Here is a 16913-nt window from a genome sequence, read left to right on the forward strand (position 1 = left end):
GAGAGACCAGAGCCAACACCATCACGTCTGCAGGATCTCCCTGTCGGCCTCTATCTTATCCTTCTACTCAAGTCCGACGAAAATGTATGGTGAGATGTAGAATGCGCTCTCCTTTACTAATGGCCTCATAAATGCGGTTGAAGCCCATAATCTTTCCTTTTACTTATGAGCACGTCTTTAACTATAAACTCTGATGTATGAGAATTGACACATTTTCCCCCTTAAATCAACTCAAATCTGTCTTTGAGCTCCCATCCTGTTGGGATTGGTAGCACATTTAATCGTTTGTGTCATCTGTCCTCCACTCCACTATATTGTTCCAAATTCCAAGGCATTTTAGGTTGCACCAAAATATCAAGGAGGCCTATCCTATCCTACTGATTATCTCTCTGATGCTTATTGCCCTCGATGCTTTCAAGTCCAGCAACTGTACTGCTTTTGTTTCAAACATAGGAACATGGAAATCATTACTTTTAACTAGGGCTCTGTTTCCCTGAGTCCATCACTGAGTTTAGCTACCTTCCCAGGTAATGGCTACAGAGCAGGGCTATTCTTGGGACAGGTATGTCTCTGTTATTCATATACTTCCCTTAAGTCTGTTCTTAATGCATGTGTCTTTTTCTCCCTGTCCTCAAAGACACTGGCATGATATGTTCAGTGAAGTTAGTCTTCTGCTTTCTGCAAAACAAAATCTTCAATAAAAAAATCCAAAGGATCTGGCTATCTGAGTGGTAACATGGAAAGAAAATGGAGGGGAAGACGTATTGAATATTGGTAAATGATCTTGCCTCATTATCATTGAAGGAAGTAGGATTCTTAGGGAGTCCTACATTCTCTTCTAAAATTTTTTTCTATGGGTTTCTTGATCTTCAGTATTTTTTTATACATCCTCATACATAATTTTAAATCTACTTTTGATTTTTACTAAAAAGGCCATTGTTGAGGATTACAGTTCGATTCCCAGTCAGAGCACATGCCTGGGTTGCAGGCCAGTTCCCAGCAGGGGACACATGAGGGGCAACCATACATTGATGTTTCTCTCCCTCTCTCCTTCTCTTCCCCTTTAAACATAAATAAATAAAATCTAAAAAAAAATGTGGACCACTTAAAAAAAAGCCCATTGTCATTTCTCCCCCTAAATACTATTTTTGGATAAGTATAAATGCACTACAATATTCTTAACTGCTCTGTTACATGTGTGCACATGCAATTTAGTATTAGAAAGGAAACAACTTGGTATTAGTTGGTCATAAACATATATGGAGTCCAGAAGAAGGCATGGGCATTAGCGACCATTTTACTCCTTTCGGTTGGAGTTAGTCTTATTTGGGTTTCTGAGAGTTCTTTCTTTCCCTGGTCTCTTCCATCCTGCAATAGTCTCAGCTCTGCTGGTGCACAGAGATATCAAAGCCATGATAACTTTCATTCTGTAATGGAATAGTTGCTTTGAATTCTTACAGTTCCCATGACAGTCATTAGTTTTATCACAATAGTGGCACATGGTAGGATTACACTTCCTTAACAACTTTGTAGTTTGGTATGGTCATGTGACTTGCTTTGGCCAATGAAATGTGAGTTGAAGTGAGGTGTGTCAGTTCTACAAGACCAGTGCTCTAACCCCTGAGCTATGGAGCCAACTTGTGTCAGTTCTAGAGGTAACTTTACCATCTGGTGCATGATTGGTGCTACCCCATCCCAAGCCCGCATGAAGAGGAATCTCCCTTGAGTTTTAGTCCTTGAGTGATCATGGTGAGCACAATTCCAGTGTCAGTTTATATTGAACACGTAGAGGGAATAAGAAATATATGTGTGCTAGGTTTAGCCACTGAGATTTTCGGGTGCGTCTTACTGATGGTAAGCTGGGGCACAGAAGTTAGCAGATGGTATATGATGAGACTGAACAAATAGCCAGGGCCAGACTTAATAGGGCTTTGCAGACCAGTTAAGATTTGGTTATTATTTTAAAGGTTATGGAAGTCCATGGAAAGACTGATATTTTAGCCTGGCTATTGACAAGACAGATTTGAGTTCATGACTAGATTTAGGTTCATCCTTTTATTCAGTGTTCACATGGGAATTACACAATAGGGTATTGCATTAGTGGGAGTTACAAAAGTCAAAGGCAGGGAAATTATCTAAAACAAACTTAATTGTCTGTAGCTTGCTTTGATATGGTAGCCAAACTGAAGGGCATGGGGTAGAGTAAGGAAGGGACTGTCTGAATTTATTGGACTGAAACCAGGACGGAGAGTAGGAGGCCTTGTCTTTTTAATGCTATTCTCCCAAGGACAGTCTACATCCTGAAGTGCAGATTCAAAAAGCCAGAATGAAGCAGGGATTTAGAGTGTATAAATACATGCATATACATTCCAAGTGGTTACGAGGCTCAGGCCAATTGCAAGTAGAAACTATGTTTAGATGTGGATAGGTGGCCCTGTTAACAAATGAAGGCGACCAGTTCATTTAGTTGTTCCTGTTTTATGGAGATATAATCGATACACAACATTATAAACTTTAAGGTTTACAACTTATTGACTCGATATATGTCATTACTCAATATATGTGAACTAATTACCACAATAAGTACAGTTAATATACATCACCTAAAGTGGGTTATATATATATATATATATATATATATATATATATATATAAATTTCTTATGATGAGGCCTTTTAGATCTATTCTCATAGTAACTTTCAAATATACAATACAGGATTGTTAAGTACAATCAGGCCACCAGTTTATATTAAAGTATATTGCCCAAGATTCATACAAATTGTCCTTGACATTTGGTCAGAGCTGAATCATATTTTAAAATAGTCTAGACTCAGCCTCTGAAGTTTTATGGCAGGAGGCAATTCTGCATTGGCAGGAAGCTGAATTGAATGCCCTATAGATCATTTCCACATATGAGTTTCCATTGTACAGAACAAATCCATTTTCATTCCAGTGATTTCCCCTGCATTCTTTCCAAACTCCAAAGCAGAAAAAATTAAACTTTTTTCTCATAAATTACATAGTTTTAGTTCAGTAAATTTTCATAAGTCCTAAACACCAAACTTTCTAAAAATAGTTGAAAAATATAGTATGTATACATCACATCTATTAATAATTTTTCAAATGACAAATTATGTAGCTTTTGTAGAATATGACTATGAGAAAAGACAGCTCTGATCCCCACAGCAAAAAGAGGGCCAGAGGGGTTGGACTCCTTAATGGTCCTGAGAGCCATGGGTTAGAGCCCAAGAAAGGATCGGGGGAGTTGAGGAGTAAAACAGAATCCCAGAGGAGCCAAATTTGAAACAAAACAACTCTTTGAAGGATTGTCTTGACATGAAAACTTGTGTTAAGCACAAGACACCAGCCATCAGCCTGTGTTCATGTTATACAGAGGGAGCCTGATATTGACATTCTGAATTGATGATAAATTCCTCCTCCAAAAGACTCTGGGGAGGCTGGGTCTGGTAGAGTGAAGACATGTTTATAGTTCCTATTCTCTTACCTTTATTTTATTGCCCTTCACTCCATTGCTTCTGCCTATCAAGTGTTCTCATTTCTCTCCTCCTTGTGACACTCATTTCCCCCATCAAATTTAAAGTAATGTCTATATTGCCTTTATTCATTCAACTTCCATCTTCTGAAATGATGTCTCTCCTTGTCTTCTAACTAGACCATAAATCTTCTATTTGTATAGCAAATAAATCCTAAATTTTCTAGATCACCAATTTCCCAAGTAGTCATTGCACTTATGTAAAATCACGTCATTTAATAAAATAATAATAATAATACATTTTCAGCATGTAGGTGATTTTCATGACTATTTTAACAGTGCTGGTTAAGAGCACTGATTCAGTTTATTACAAGTAGAGAAACATCTTAGATTTACCAAAAAAGTTGCCTTAAAAAAGATATAAAGAAGATAAACCCTTAGTTCTGTAAGATATTTAGGTTTTAATGTATTAAGGTATATCTACAAAGATTACTGAGTTGATAAATAATTTTTAACATCTGATTTAACATTTACTGTAATCTTTTCCAGCTTATATTGATAAATTTTATGACATTATTGACTTATATTAAGCAAAATGTTGGTCTGTTGAACATTACCAGAAAAATTAGATTTTCCTAAAATTCCTGATGGTATGGATTTGGGTATATGAAAATGTGAAATTAATTTGGTTCCTTTAAATAAGAAGACAGATGTTCAGTTACTTGGAATGCCACAAAACATATTTTTAATATAACATATGTTCATTTATAAAGCTAATAAAATCCCAGAGAGTATATGTAAAAGTAGAAAATAAAAATCATCAATGACCCTAGTCTTTGAGATAACTTCTAACATTTTAGTGTTTCTAATTTTTAAAAACTTAGTATTGGACCATAAACATAAATATATTTGGTATTATATCCTAAATACATGGAAGTAAAGGTAAAAGCAGATATTTACTAAAACTTATTAAAAGCAAAATTTTAAAGTTGTGAAAATGTGAGTGCATTTTGATGAATTTAAATACAAACTTTTGCTTTCATAAGTTATAGTAAAAAGTCTAGTTTCTAGCTTCAGTTGCAAACTGTTATTTTTTTACCATTATATCTAGATCCAAAGTGATTAATTATGACCTTGAAGATGATTGGTTTAAAATATTTTGAAGTTTTCTGGATAAATTTTTTTAGCACAAGCTAGAAGATACGCTGTAGTTAGAATTAGAGACACGGTGATTTTTTTCTCTTTAAATATTCAGTGAATTTTAAGTGTTAGAGAAACATGCCAGATTGACAGATGATATTAACTCAGAAGACACTGCAAACACTAATAAGTACAGAGAAAACCTATCTGCTTTAAGCTCACTCAGATATAACATTCAAGACTTATAAAGCTCAAAACATATATGGGGGAAATATTACATCAGGAAAAGATAGCCAGCAAACAGCAGAAACAGTGGCTGGTCAATTACGTAAAAATTGGACCGTTAGTAACTGTACACATATTGTACATAAACCACAGAAATTCTTCTTACTTTTGGAATTTTAGAATTATTTCATGTGCAGTTTTGAGTAATTAACCCTGTTTTTTAAAAAAAATATATGTACATATGCTGGAAGTGATTTAGAAACAAATGACAAATATTAACATCACCATCACCAGCAAAATTAACATCAGTGACCAAGTACAAATTCATTTAGATTCCTGTATACACATCTACAGTATTTTGTCATTTAAGTGACTCCGTGGATTTCAACCCCAGAGCATAAGTTAAGGTTACTTAAAATCGAAACCGTGCTGGTATAAAGCGAGTCTTCAGAATCATGTTTATTGAATACCTCTTTTAACTATTATGATAAGACATTTTGCAGAAATATGTTTTCAAGAGTGCCTGATTTCCTTGGAGCTGGTCCTGCCTGGTAAACCTTGTAGATTGATAGTTCTGTTGATTCCAGAACTAAGGGCAGAGATTTACCCTCTCACTCACCACACATTTACAAAATAGTTTACTCCATAAATAAGATTGAATGAATGAATGAATGAGGAGAGTAAACTCTTTAGATTATAACGAACTCATGGATATGAAGGGAAATGCTATGCACAACCAGAAATAAAGCTTTGTTTATGAAGGACATGGATCTGTTCAAGAATTATTCAAAAGTAGTTCTTGAGAAAATTTGAAAGGCAACTGGACAAATTAGTAAACACAACACAGAGAGCATTTGTGTATAGGGAAGTGGGCAGGATAATTTGACAAGTTCTTCTGGAAAAAGTTCTACAGAAAAAGTTCTTCTAGAAATTCAGATTATAAGAAGAGCAGGGGCAGAGAGGGTAGAGGTTTATTTTTGCAGCCCTACTGAGATTCACCCCTTATTTGGATCAAGATTGGCTTGGACTCTATTCCTAACCCAGCTGTGTCTCCACCCACTGGGGGAAATGGGGAGTCAGGGATAATCACCCTGCTAATTTGTCTAAAAAAGACTAAATTGCAGAATCAGTGATCTCATTTCCCCCTGAATTATCCTGGTAGGGGGTCCAGCATGATTAAGTTTCTGAGGGAATATTCCCTCTCTCCACTTTGCATCTGTGTGTGCTGACTTCCCGCCCCGCACCCCCCCCCCCCCCATCTCCGCAGATAAAATTTGCCTACTGCTACATACTCTGAATTCTGTACCTTTACATTTTGGCCATGAAGTCACTAGATAACAAATCTGAGAAGTTCTGTATCTCAAACACACGCACACCCGAACCCCTAAAATGGAGATACATTCTCACAATATAGTCGTCCGTTGCTATATTGTGGTTCACTTATTGTGGCTTCACTGTATTCCTTTGATATATTCTATATTTTACAAGTGCCAAATGAAGAGCAGAGGTTTCTATAAGATGGACCAGGATTTGGTGGAGGCTGAATTTAATCTTGTTTTGCTAAGCAGACTCTATGCTTTTTGATGAGAAAACCCATGACATTCATTTCTCATTTTAACCTTCATAACACTCACATGTTACTGGTTACATGGGTGTTTTCTTAAATACAGTACTTCTGATATTGAAATCTTACTTTAGTGCTTATTTAATGTGGTTCAAATTTTGGGGGGTAGTTTTATGTGTTATGGGGGGCTTTGTAGAGTGCCTGAAATGTATGAAGGCGATGCGGGAGCGCTGGCATGTTGTCTCAGTCCGTCTGGGCTGCTATAACAAAATATCACACACAGGGTGGCTTGTGTACAACAGAGATTTATTTCTCACAGTTCTAGAGGCTGGAAGGACAAGATTAGGGTGGTGCCAACAGGGTGGGATTTTGCTTAGTGCCCTCTTCTGGCTTTCAGGCTGCCAATGTCTTGCTGTGTCCTCATATGGTGAAAGGGTCTCAGGCACTCTGTGGGGTCTCTTTTGTAGGGGTACCAATCCCATTCAGGAGGGTTCTACCCTTATCACCTAAGCACTGAATTTGAGAGGAGGGGGCACAACTATTTAGTCTATACCACATGTTTTATATGTTCCTACTTCACTTATACTAATGTCTTCATGCTGCCTTGAGGACAGCAAAGACAAAGCCAAGCGAAGACCTTGGGCTTCTTGGATTAACAATTTAGTGATTCTTCAAATTGCTATTGTTTGAACATTCCTTTCCTATTTACTTTGAGAAGTTACTGATTAAGATGTAAGAAGAAGAATGAAAAAGAACCGGTTGTGCCTTGTCTCAGATTTTCTAGAATAATCACTAGAAAGTCAGTTTTGGCCCAAAACTTATATTTTCTTCTTAAAAAACAAACAAACGACAAAGCACCTGCGGTGAATTACATGTAGCTTCCTTAGAAGGAAGGACGGATAAGGAGATCGTACCATGTCTGACCTGCTCCATCCTCTCACCTTCCAAGTTTATCTCTGATACCTATAACGAGCTTTTGCTGAGAAGAGTACAAGTACAAACAAATTTCTTCATGTTATTCCTGTTCAGTGATGACACATAGTGAGTCTTTAGCAATGGTCACTAGGTACAGTTGGCCAGCCACTCAGTGATCCAGACTAGGGCAGAATCTGTGATGTGAGAAGTCTGGATAAACTGTTTTGCTCCAGGACGTGGCTGGCCCAAGTGCTACCACATAATTTAAAGTATTCTGGGCTGGGAGCAGATTTCCAGTCAAGATGGCAGCATAGGTAATGTGGCTTGCCTCCTCGCACAACCACACCAAATTACAACCAAACTGTAGAACAACCAGCACTCAGAACTGTCAGAGATTGAGTTAAATGAAAGTCAGACAACTGTGGAATTAAAGAAACCACACCCATTCAGACTGGTAAAAGGAGTGGAGATGTGGATTGGGCTGGTACCACATCCATATATAGTGGATAAAATATTGGGAGGAAAATCTCAGGAGTGAGGAGTCCTATCCTCACACAAAGCCCCCTAGCCCAGGGTTCCAGTGCCAGGAAGATAAGTCCCCATAAATTCTGGCTATAAAACTGAGCAGGGATTGACTCAATGAAAGCAACTTCTAGAGTCCCAAGAAGTTCCCTGAAAGACCCCACACATGAACTTACACAGACTCATTCCATGTGACTTCCAGCATTGAGGTGGCAGCTTGAAAGGCACCAGTGGCATACAGGTAGGAACTAAATTGTCTGACATAATGGTGGGGGCAGGGGACACCTTTCTCCAAGACAGAAAGGTGGACAGAGGCCATTGTCCCTTTTCTGAACCCTCCCCCTAAAGAGCCACGGAGCTGGCAGGTGGGAGCCATATCTGAGACTCCATCAGCCTGCTTAACACTGCTGCTCCCTGAATATCCCCAGAGACACCACCCCACCAAACTTACAGGTCCACCAAGCTGCTTTTCCATATAAATGGCTGGTCTTGGCTCATGTTTCACAACTTCCAAAATCTATCAAACAAGCAACAGGCAGTACCAGTAAGCACCCAGCCCCATATCTATTGCTAAGCAGCCCCAGGCCCAGAACTAGCAGCAGCCAGCCTAGTTTCACAGGGTGTCTTTGCCTGGGAATCTTCAAGCCTAGCACAAGTAGCAGCCATCTCAGAGTGCTTTATAGCTAAGGCAGGATGACCCCGGGTAGAACACAGGTGGGAGCTGACCATGGACAGCAACACCTGTGAAATCCCAGAGCTTGTGAACCCAGTGGTCAGCTATAGACCACCTCAAAGCACCACCACCCAGCCTCCACAGAGCTGATCTTCTATGGAGGGCAGAAGTTGGTGGTCAGTGGTCACAGCCAGTTCTTGGCAGCTGACTAGCTTGGGTAAATCTGTCCCATTGACCTGCCAACAACAATCAATATTCAACTATAAGAGGAGGGTGTACTCAGTCAACACGAAAGACACACCTTAGGTACTCAGCTTGGGTGTTAAGGGAGGTTGTGTCACTGGACCCCACAAGACAACGATTATACTAGGCAATGTTAGCAAGACAGGGAGTCATAGCAGCTCTACCTAATACATAGAAATAAACACAGCAAAGCTGCCAAAATAATGAGACAGAGAAACATGGTCCAAATGAAAGAACAGATAAAAAAAATCCCTAAAAAGGACTAAACAAAATGGAAATAAACAATCTATCACATACAGAGTTCAAAACACTGGCTATAAGGGTGTTCAAGGAACTTGGTGAAGACCTAGCAGCATAAGAAAGATACAGTTAGAAATGAAGTATATACTAATTAAAATAAAGCACAATTTGCATGGAAAAAAACAGTAGAATGGATGAAGCTGAAAATCAAATCAATGATTTGGAACATAAGGAAGCAAAAAACAACCAAGCAGAACAAGAAAAAAAGGAATACAAAAAAAAAAAATAAGGGTAGTATAAGCAGCCTTTGGGACAACTGTAAGCATTCCAACATTCACATCATAGGGGCACCAGAAGGAAAAGAGAAGGGGTAAGAAATTGGGAATCTATTTGAAAAAATAATGAAAGAAAACTTCCCTAATTTGGCAAAGCAAATATGCAAGTCCAGGAAGTGCAAAGAGTCTAAAGGATGATGGATGCAAAGAGGCCCACTCCTAGACACACTGTAATTAAAATGTCAAAGGTTAAAGATAAAGAGAGAACCTTAAAAGCAGCAAGACAAAAGAAGTTCGTTACCTACAGGAGAGTTCCCATTAGACTGTCAGCTGATTTCTCAAAAGAAACTTTGCAGGCTAGGAGGGATTGGCAAGAAATATTCAAAGTCATGAAAAGCAGGGACTTACTGCCAAGATTGCTCTAACCAGCAAAGCTATCATTTAGTATCAAAGGGCAGATAAAGAGCTTCCCGGACAAGAAAAAACTAAAGGAGTTCATCATCACCAAACCATCATTATGGAAAATGTTAAAGGAGCTTATTTAAGAACATTAAAACTATGAACAATAAAATAGCAATAAATACATACCTATCAACTATTGAATCTGAAAAACAAAGTAAGCAAGCTAGAAGAACAGAGACAGAATCATGGATACAGAAAGCATTTTAGTGGTTGCTAGGTGGGAGGAGGTTGTAGAAGAATGGGTGAAGAGGCGAGGGGGTTAAGAAACACAAATAGGGAGTTACAGAATAGCCATGTGGGTGCAAAGTACAGTGTAGGAAACGGAGTAGCCAAAGAACTTATATGCATGAACCATGAATATGAAGTATGGTGTGGGTATTGCTCGTGGGACTTGGGGATGCTGGATGGAGTGGGGCGAAGGGAGAAAATGGGAAAACTGTAATAGCATAATCAGTAAAATGTAATTAGTAAAATAAAATACAGTATTCGGGGCTGCATCTAACGTCCCCCCTCAACTTTGGAGATGACCTTTTGGAGGTTTCCAATATACAGGTGAAAATTAGTACAGCATGGATTGTATCTTTTTTCTTCCTGAGCTTTGCTTTGAGAAAGACTGATTTATTGAAGAACATATGCTAGACCACTCTCAGCAATGGCTGTGGCTGGGGAAGCTGTGGTATGTATACAGTGTCCTAAGGCTTGTAGCGGTTAAATTCTCAGCAACATGTAACCAGAAGCCACAAAGTTGCACTTAGCTTTCTTTATGAAAATTTACATTGTTAATGCTTAATCATAATTATGGTATTAAAATGTATTGGTCTAAATCTGTATTAGCATCCTCTGGGATTTAGAAGCAATTACATTTTAAAATGGAATTGTGGTCCACACAAATAATAGAAATGATCTTTAAAGTAAATTAAACAGAGGCTCTAATTACAAATCCGTTTAATTTACAGACGGAGAGAATTAACCTTCGGTTCACTGGTAAATATATATGAAGAGAAACAATAATCCACAATTTAATAACATGACCAAAGTATTTCTTATAAGCTTCAGGGTTGATATTTAATCATAGTTTCCATATAACTTCACCTTTTGAATTTTAAAAGGTTTAGAAGAAATTAGTATGTGGAGAGAAGAGAATGCATTCTGAGTCAGATTCTGGTTACTCTGCCTCATTTATTATGCCTGGAAATCACTATCTTACAGGGGGATTGATAGTATAAAAAGTAAATCTAGGAGCAATTTTTAGAAAACTGAGATTCACCAAATGAGAGTGTTGAGCTTGGGTATGGGAGTTCAATATGCTATAAAACTGGCTTCCTCATTTTACTAAAATCACTCCCTTTTCCCCCTAAACTAAATGTTATACTGTAGTTAGATTGAAACTGAATAAGCTGAAATTAACCAGAAACTTATAACCCCTTTCACTTGCTAATAACCCATTATATAATGGAAATGCATTTGAACAAATAGAATAAAAAAAACCATTCCTCATTTATACCATGAAATAATAGTGAAATCAAAAGGAATGGTAAAGATCTATACTTCAGTTACTTTCCTTTACTGAATATTTTCACCATGTCCATATGGAATGAATGCACAACTATAGACTTGTAGATTGATAGATTTTACTTAAAGCTGTACACAAAAATGCCACTTGGCATTGCTATATCTGTCAGTGGTATAAGAATGCTATCAGTTATTTTTGCAATGCGTGTCAGAGGTTCCCTCCTAATTTGGGGATGATTTTTGGAGGAGTCCATTATTGCTTCGATTATGTATTGCTGCAAAATAAAACAACAACTATTTTACTGTCTCTGCACATTTACTGGGCTTCAATGTGTTTCTTCTGCTCTGTGTGATCTGGGCTAGAACTGCAGTCATCTAGGGACTTGATCAAACACGAACATTCTGTATGGTGCAATGACTTGATAGGCAGTGGTGATGGCTGGAAGGCTGGTCTCGGCTGGAAGCTGCGATGACTGGGCATCTTTCCAGATGGACTCAGAATCTCTTCTGCTCCACATGGTCTCTGTATATGGGTTCTCTGTGTGGCTCCTTCATCAAGACTGCTGTACTCGCCCTAGCTGGTGTAGCTCAGTGGATTGAGCGCGGGCCTGCAAACCAGACGATTGCGGTTCGATTCCCAGTCAGGGCACATGCCTGGGTTGCAGGCCAGTTCCTGGCAGGGGTCAGTTCCCAGCAGGGGATGCACGAGAAGCAACCGTACATTGATGTTTCTCTCCCTCTCTCCTTCCCTTCCCCTCTAAAGATAAATAAATAAAATATTAAAAAAAAAAAAAGACTGCTGTACTCACTCGGTGGCTTAGGCTTCCTATAGAATACAAAAGTAGAAATTGCCTAGTGTTCTTAAGGCAATATCATTCTACCGTTTTTTTTTTTTTTTTAGTTAAAATGAGCCACAGAACCAGCCCATTTTTAATGTGGAAGGGGACTACCCAAGGGGAGAGATATAAGGAAGTATGATTTATTAAGAACCATTATTAATGACTAGTTGTGACATTTATTCTACATTCACTAAAACACCCCTTTATAGCCATAACATGTTTACTCTAGGCCACTGATCTTGACTCAAGGTATTCATTCAATTTGGGTAAACTGAGAAGCTGTTTATGTAAAATAGTTTGTGAGTATTGCCAACTATTTTAACAGTGTATCATTCAGGTGTAGTCAGGAAATAGAGTGACCAAAAGTCAGAAATTAAAACTTACACAAATGTCAGGTTGGTAGAGAAGTGAAGGGATGGAAGAGAAGAGTCAAAGGATCAGAAAAAGTTGTGCATCACAATAGCTGGGAACGAGGGTTCTCAAAGCAGTGTCTGCGCACACGTCGGCATCTTTGAGCCCTTTCCAGAGATTAGAAGAAAGGCCCGCACAGGAATTCTACAAGTGAATAACGTTTCAATAATACTATCAAGATTTATTTTCCTTTTCTTTTTTAATGTCATATGAGTAGATAGTGGGGAATTTCAGAGGTTACATGACTTGAAATCATACATTGAGATAGAGAGTGTGTGTGTATTTTGTTTAAAATATTTCTCAGTTTTAATGAATATATTGATAGATATAATCGATGTATCCTAAATCTCTTTGGGGTCTTCAATAGTTTTCAAGAGTGCAAAGGAGTTTAAAGACCACACAGTGCAGAACTTCATACCTGAAGCTTTGGTGAAGGTATCCAAAGTTGATGTTGTAGGAGAATCTGAAGAGCTGTGTCTGCTCACTGGAATGGCCACCCCTTGTAAAAGGATGGCTCATGGAGAGGTTTGTGAAAGCTGTCCCTTCCCAGTGGAACTGCAGTGAGGCATTTGGTGGTTGCCGCGGGGTCCCCACTAATGGGCAGGCCAGGAGTCAGGAAGAGCAGCAGGAACCTGGAGATCTCTAGACACCTCTCCCTCCGTCACTGTATCTGGCTGCCATGCTCATCGAAAGTAATGGCGTCTGCTTCACTTCTGTCTTCCAAACTGTTTGAAAATTTCTTTGCAAATAGGTGCATTTGTCAATTACTCTGCTCTTTAGTACATAGTCATATATATCTCATCTGTTGGCTAAAGCAAGCTCTACATTTATTACTTTCATACTCACTTAAGAAAATTTTGGTGGGCTTGCACAACATTTGGAACACTTTTAGGGGATGTAGGAAAAAGCTTTGAGTTTTCTGTATGGTTTGGTCTCTGAGCATGAGTTTTCAAGTGAGTTTATGTTCTCTAATTTGAAATGAATTTCAAAGATATTTGATATGCAGATAAGTATTACAGAATTAAGTAATTGTGTTGAAAAGATGTGAATGTACAGAACCACTAATTTGCACCTTAAAATCTTATAGGCTCTATTTGCTATGGGAGACGCTATGTATGTAAGCATGTGCATGTTGCCTGTGTATGTATATTTACCTTTTGTTTACTCATATTGGCCTAAGGGAAATGACCTGTTACGAAAACAGCACTAAATCTATTCCTCACACTCTGGTTTACCACAGAGCAATCTTGTATTTTGTTATTATTATCACAAAAGAGACTCCAGACTTGGTTTCACTGTTGGAGAGTTTTGTATCATCAGGCTCTGAACAAAATTATAAATAAAATAAAAGAATGACAAGTGGAGGACAAAATATGGCCTGCAGTATTGACGGTGACTTAGAAGATGTGGCCTAGCAAAGTAAGTGACCCCACCAGAACTTGACCCCAGAATTAGGCAGGCTCACACAGACATATGCAGTGCTGGACCAAGGCAGACACACTGCCTTCACCCCCACTGTTGGGCAGAGCTGGCCATAGAGGAATCTCTGCTGCCCGTGGGCAAGCTGCTTCCTAAAAAGGAAGAAAGGCAGAATGTGGGCTGAGCACGACCAGTTTATTATTCCCCAGTGCACCTATAGGATGGCTCTTTCCAGCTCCTTGAGGTAGAGTGATTAAAAATGTGAAGATAAGGCAGGAATTATACTGAGTAAGCTGTCCTGTTAAAAAGGAAACCTAAGGAAAGGAGGACAAATTTTATCTCCAATAATGTCAGACTAAGAAGATTATAGAGGTAGCCAGGACTAAACAAATTACTTTAGTTTATACTTCTGTCCGATTCCTTTAGTCCTTGAGACTCTATTGGCTCCTTTTCTGTGATAGAATATCATTAGGGGTAGGTGGTAGTAGACATATGTATTTTATTGTATTTTATTTTACTTTATTTTATTTCATTTTTAAGCTCTAAAATTATATTTTATTGATTATGCTGTTACTGATTTTTCCTCCTATGCCCCCCTTTACCCAGCACACCACCACTCCCTAGGCAATCCCCACCCTATCGTTCATGTCCATGGGTCATGCATATAAGTTCTTTGGCTACTCCATTTCCTAGACTGTACTTTACATCCACATGCCTGTTCTGTAACTGCCTGTTTGTACTTCTTAATCCCCTTACCTCTTTACCCAGTCCCTTACAACCTCCTCTCATCTGGCAATCATCAAAACTTTCTCTGTAGCCATGATTCTGTCTCTGTTCTTTTTGTTTGCTTGCTTTGTTTTTTAGATTCAGACATTGATAGGTATGTATTTATTGCCATTTTACATTCATAGTTTTGATGATTTTCTATTTCTTCAATAAGTCCCTTTAACATTTCAAATAATGATGGTTTGGTGATGATGAAATCTTTTAGTTTTATTTGCCTGGGAAGCTCTTTATCTGCCCTTTGATACTAAATGATAGCTTTGCTGGTTAGAGCAATCTTGGCAGTAAGTCCCTGCTTTTCATGACTTTGAATATTTCTTGCCAATCCCTCCTAGCCTGCAAAGTTTCTTTTGAGAAATCAGCTGACAGTCTAATGGGAACTCTCCTGTAGGTAACAAACTTCTTTTCTCTTGCTGCTTTTAAGGTTCTCTCTTTATCTTTAACCTTTGACATTTTAATTACAGTGTGTCTAGGAGTGGGCCTCTTTGCATCCATCATCCTTTAGACTCTTTGCACTTCCTGGACTTGCATATTTGCTTTGCCAAATTAGGGAAGATTTCTTTCATTATTTTTTCAAATAGATTCCCAATTTCTTACCCCTTCTCTTTTCTTTCTGGTGCCCCTATAATGTGAATGTTGGAATGCTTACAGTTGCTTATACTACCCTTATTATTATTATTTTTTTGTATTCCTTTTTTTTCTTGTTGTTCCGCTTGGTTGTTTTTTGCTTCCTTATGTTCCAAATCATTGATTTGATTTTCAGCTTCATCCATTCCACTGTTTTTTCCATGCAAATTGTTCTTTATTTCAGTTAGTATATCCTTTGTTCCTTACTGGATCATTTGTATGCTGTTGAGGTCCTCACTAAGTTCCTTGAGTTTCCTTATTAACCTGTGTTTTGAACTCTGTACCTGATAGATTGCTTATCTTCATTTTGTTTAGTTCTTTTACTGGAGTTTTGATCTGTTCTTTCATTTGGACCACGTTTCTCTGTCTCATTATTTTGGCAGCTTTGCTATGTTTATTTCTATGTATTAGGTAGAGCTGCTATGACTCCCTGTCTTGGTAGCATTGCCTAATATAGTAGATGTCTTATAGGGTCCAGTAGCACAGCCTCCTTCATCACCCTTCATCAAGCTGGATACCTAAGGTGTGGATACCTTTGTGTGGACTGAGTACACCCTTCTCTTGCAGTTGAGCCTTGACTGCTGTTGGCAGGTCAATGGGAGGGATCTACTCAAGCCAGTCAGCTGTAAGAACTGGCTGTGACCACTGACCACCAACATTCTCCCTCTGTGGAGGATCAGCTGTGCAGGGGCAGAGTGGTGGTGCTTTGATATGGTCTGTAGCTGCCTGCTGGGTTTGCAAGGTCTCAGATTTCCTGGGTGGTGCAAAGCAAGATTGGACCCCACCTGTGTGTTGCCTGGGGCTACCCTGCCTTAGCTAAAAAGCAATCTGAGATGGCTGCTACTTGTTCTGGGCTTGGAGATTCCCAGGTGAAGCCAAGCTGTGAATCTAGGCTGGCTCCTGCTAGTGCCAGGTGTGGGGCTCCCTGAGGCCAGCTATTGTGTGTTTGAGATGGTTTAGGAAGTTGTGAAGCATGAGCTAATACCAGCCATTCGTATAGAAAAGCAGCCTTGGTGGTTCCATAGGTTGGGAGCAGGGAGGAGTCTCTGGGGATCACCAAGGCAGGATAAATAGTGTTAGCCAGGTTGTTGGAGTCCCAGATATAGCATCAGCTTGCCAGCTCAGTGGCTCTGTGGCTCTGTGGTGGGAAGATTTAGAAAATAGACAATGGTCTCCACTCACCTTAGTGCCAGACACTTTACTTTTTCCCAGTGTGCCACTGGTGCCCTTCAAGCTGCTATCCCGATGCTGGAACTCAGAGGAGCAAGTCTGAGTAGGTGAAGTCCATTTATAGGCTTTTTAAGAACTGCTTGGGGCTGCAGCAGTTTCTTCCACCGACTCAATCCCTGCTGCTTTTTGTAGCCAGAAATGTTGGGGACTTATCTTCCTGGCACTAGAACCCTGGACTTGGGGCCCTGGGGTGGGGCTGTGACTCCTTGCTGCAGAGGTACTCTTCTTGAATTTTTATTCTCCACACGTGGGTGTGGGACCAGCCTGATCCACTTCTCTGCCCCACTTACTAGTCCGGATGAATGTGATTTCTTGAATTCCGCAGCTGTCAGACTTCCAT

This window comes from Sturnira hondurensis, unplaced genomic scaffold (genome assembly GCF_014824575.4).
Source record: "Sturnira hondurensis isolate 20B ecotype Veracruz unplaced genomic scaffold, ASM1482457v3 Scaffold0021795, whole genome shotgun sequence".
In the NCBI taxonomy this organism is placed as follows: Eukaryota; Metazoa; Chordata; class Mammalia; order Chiroptera; family Phyllostomidae; genus Sturnira; species Sturnira hondurensis.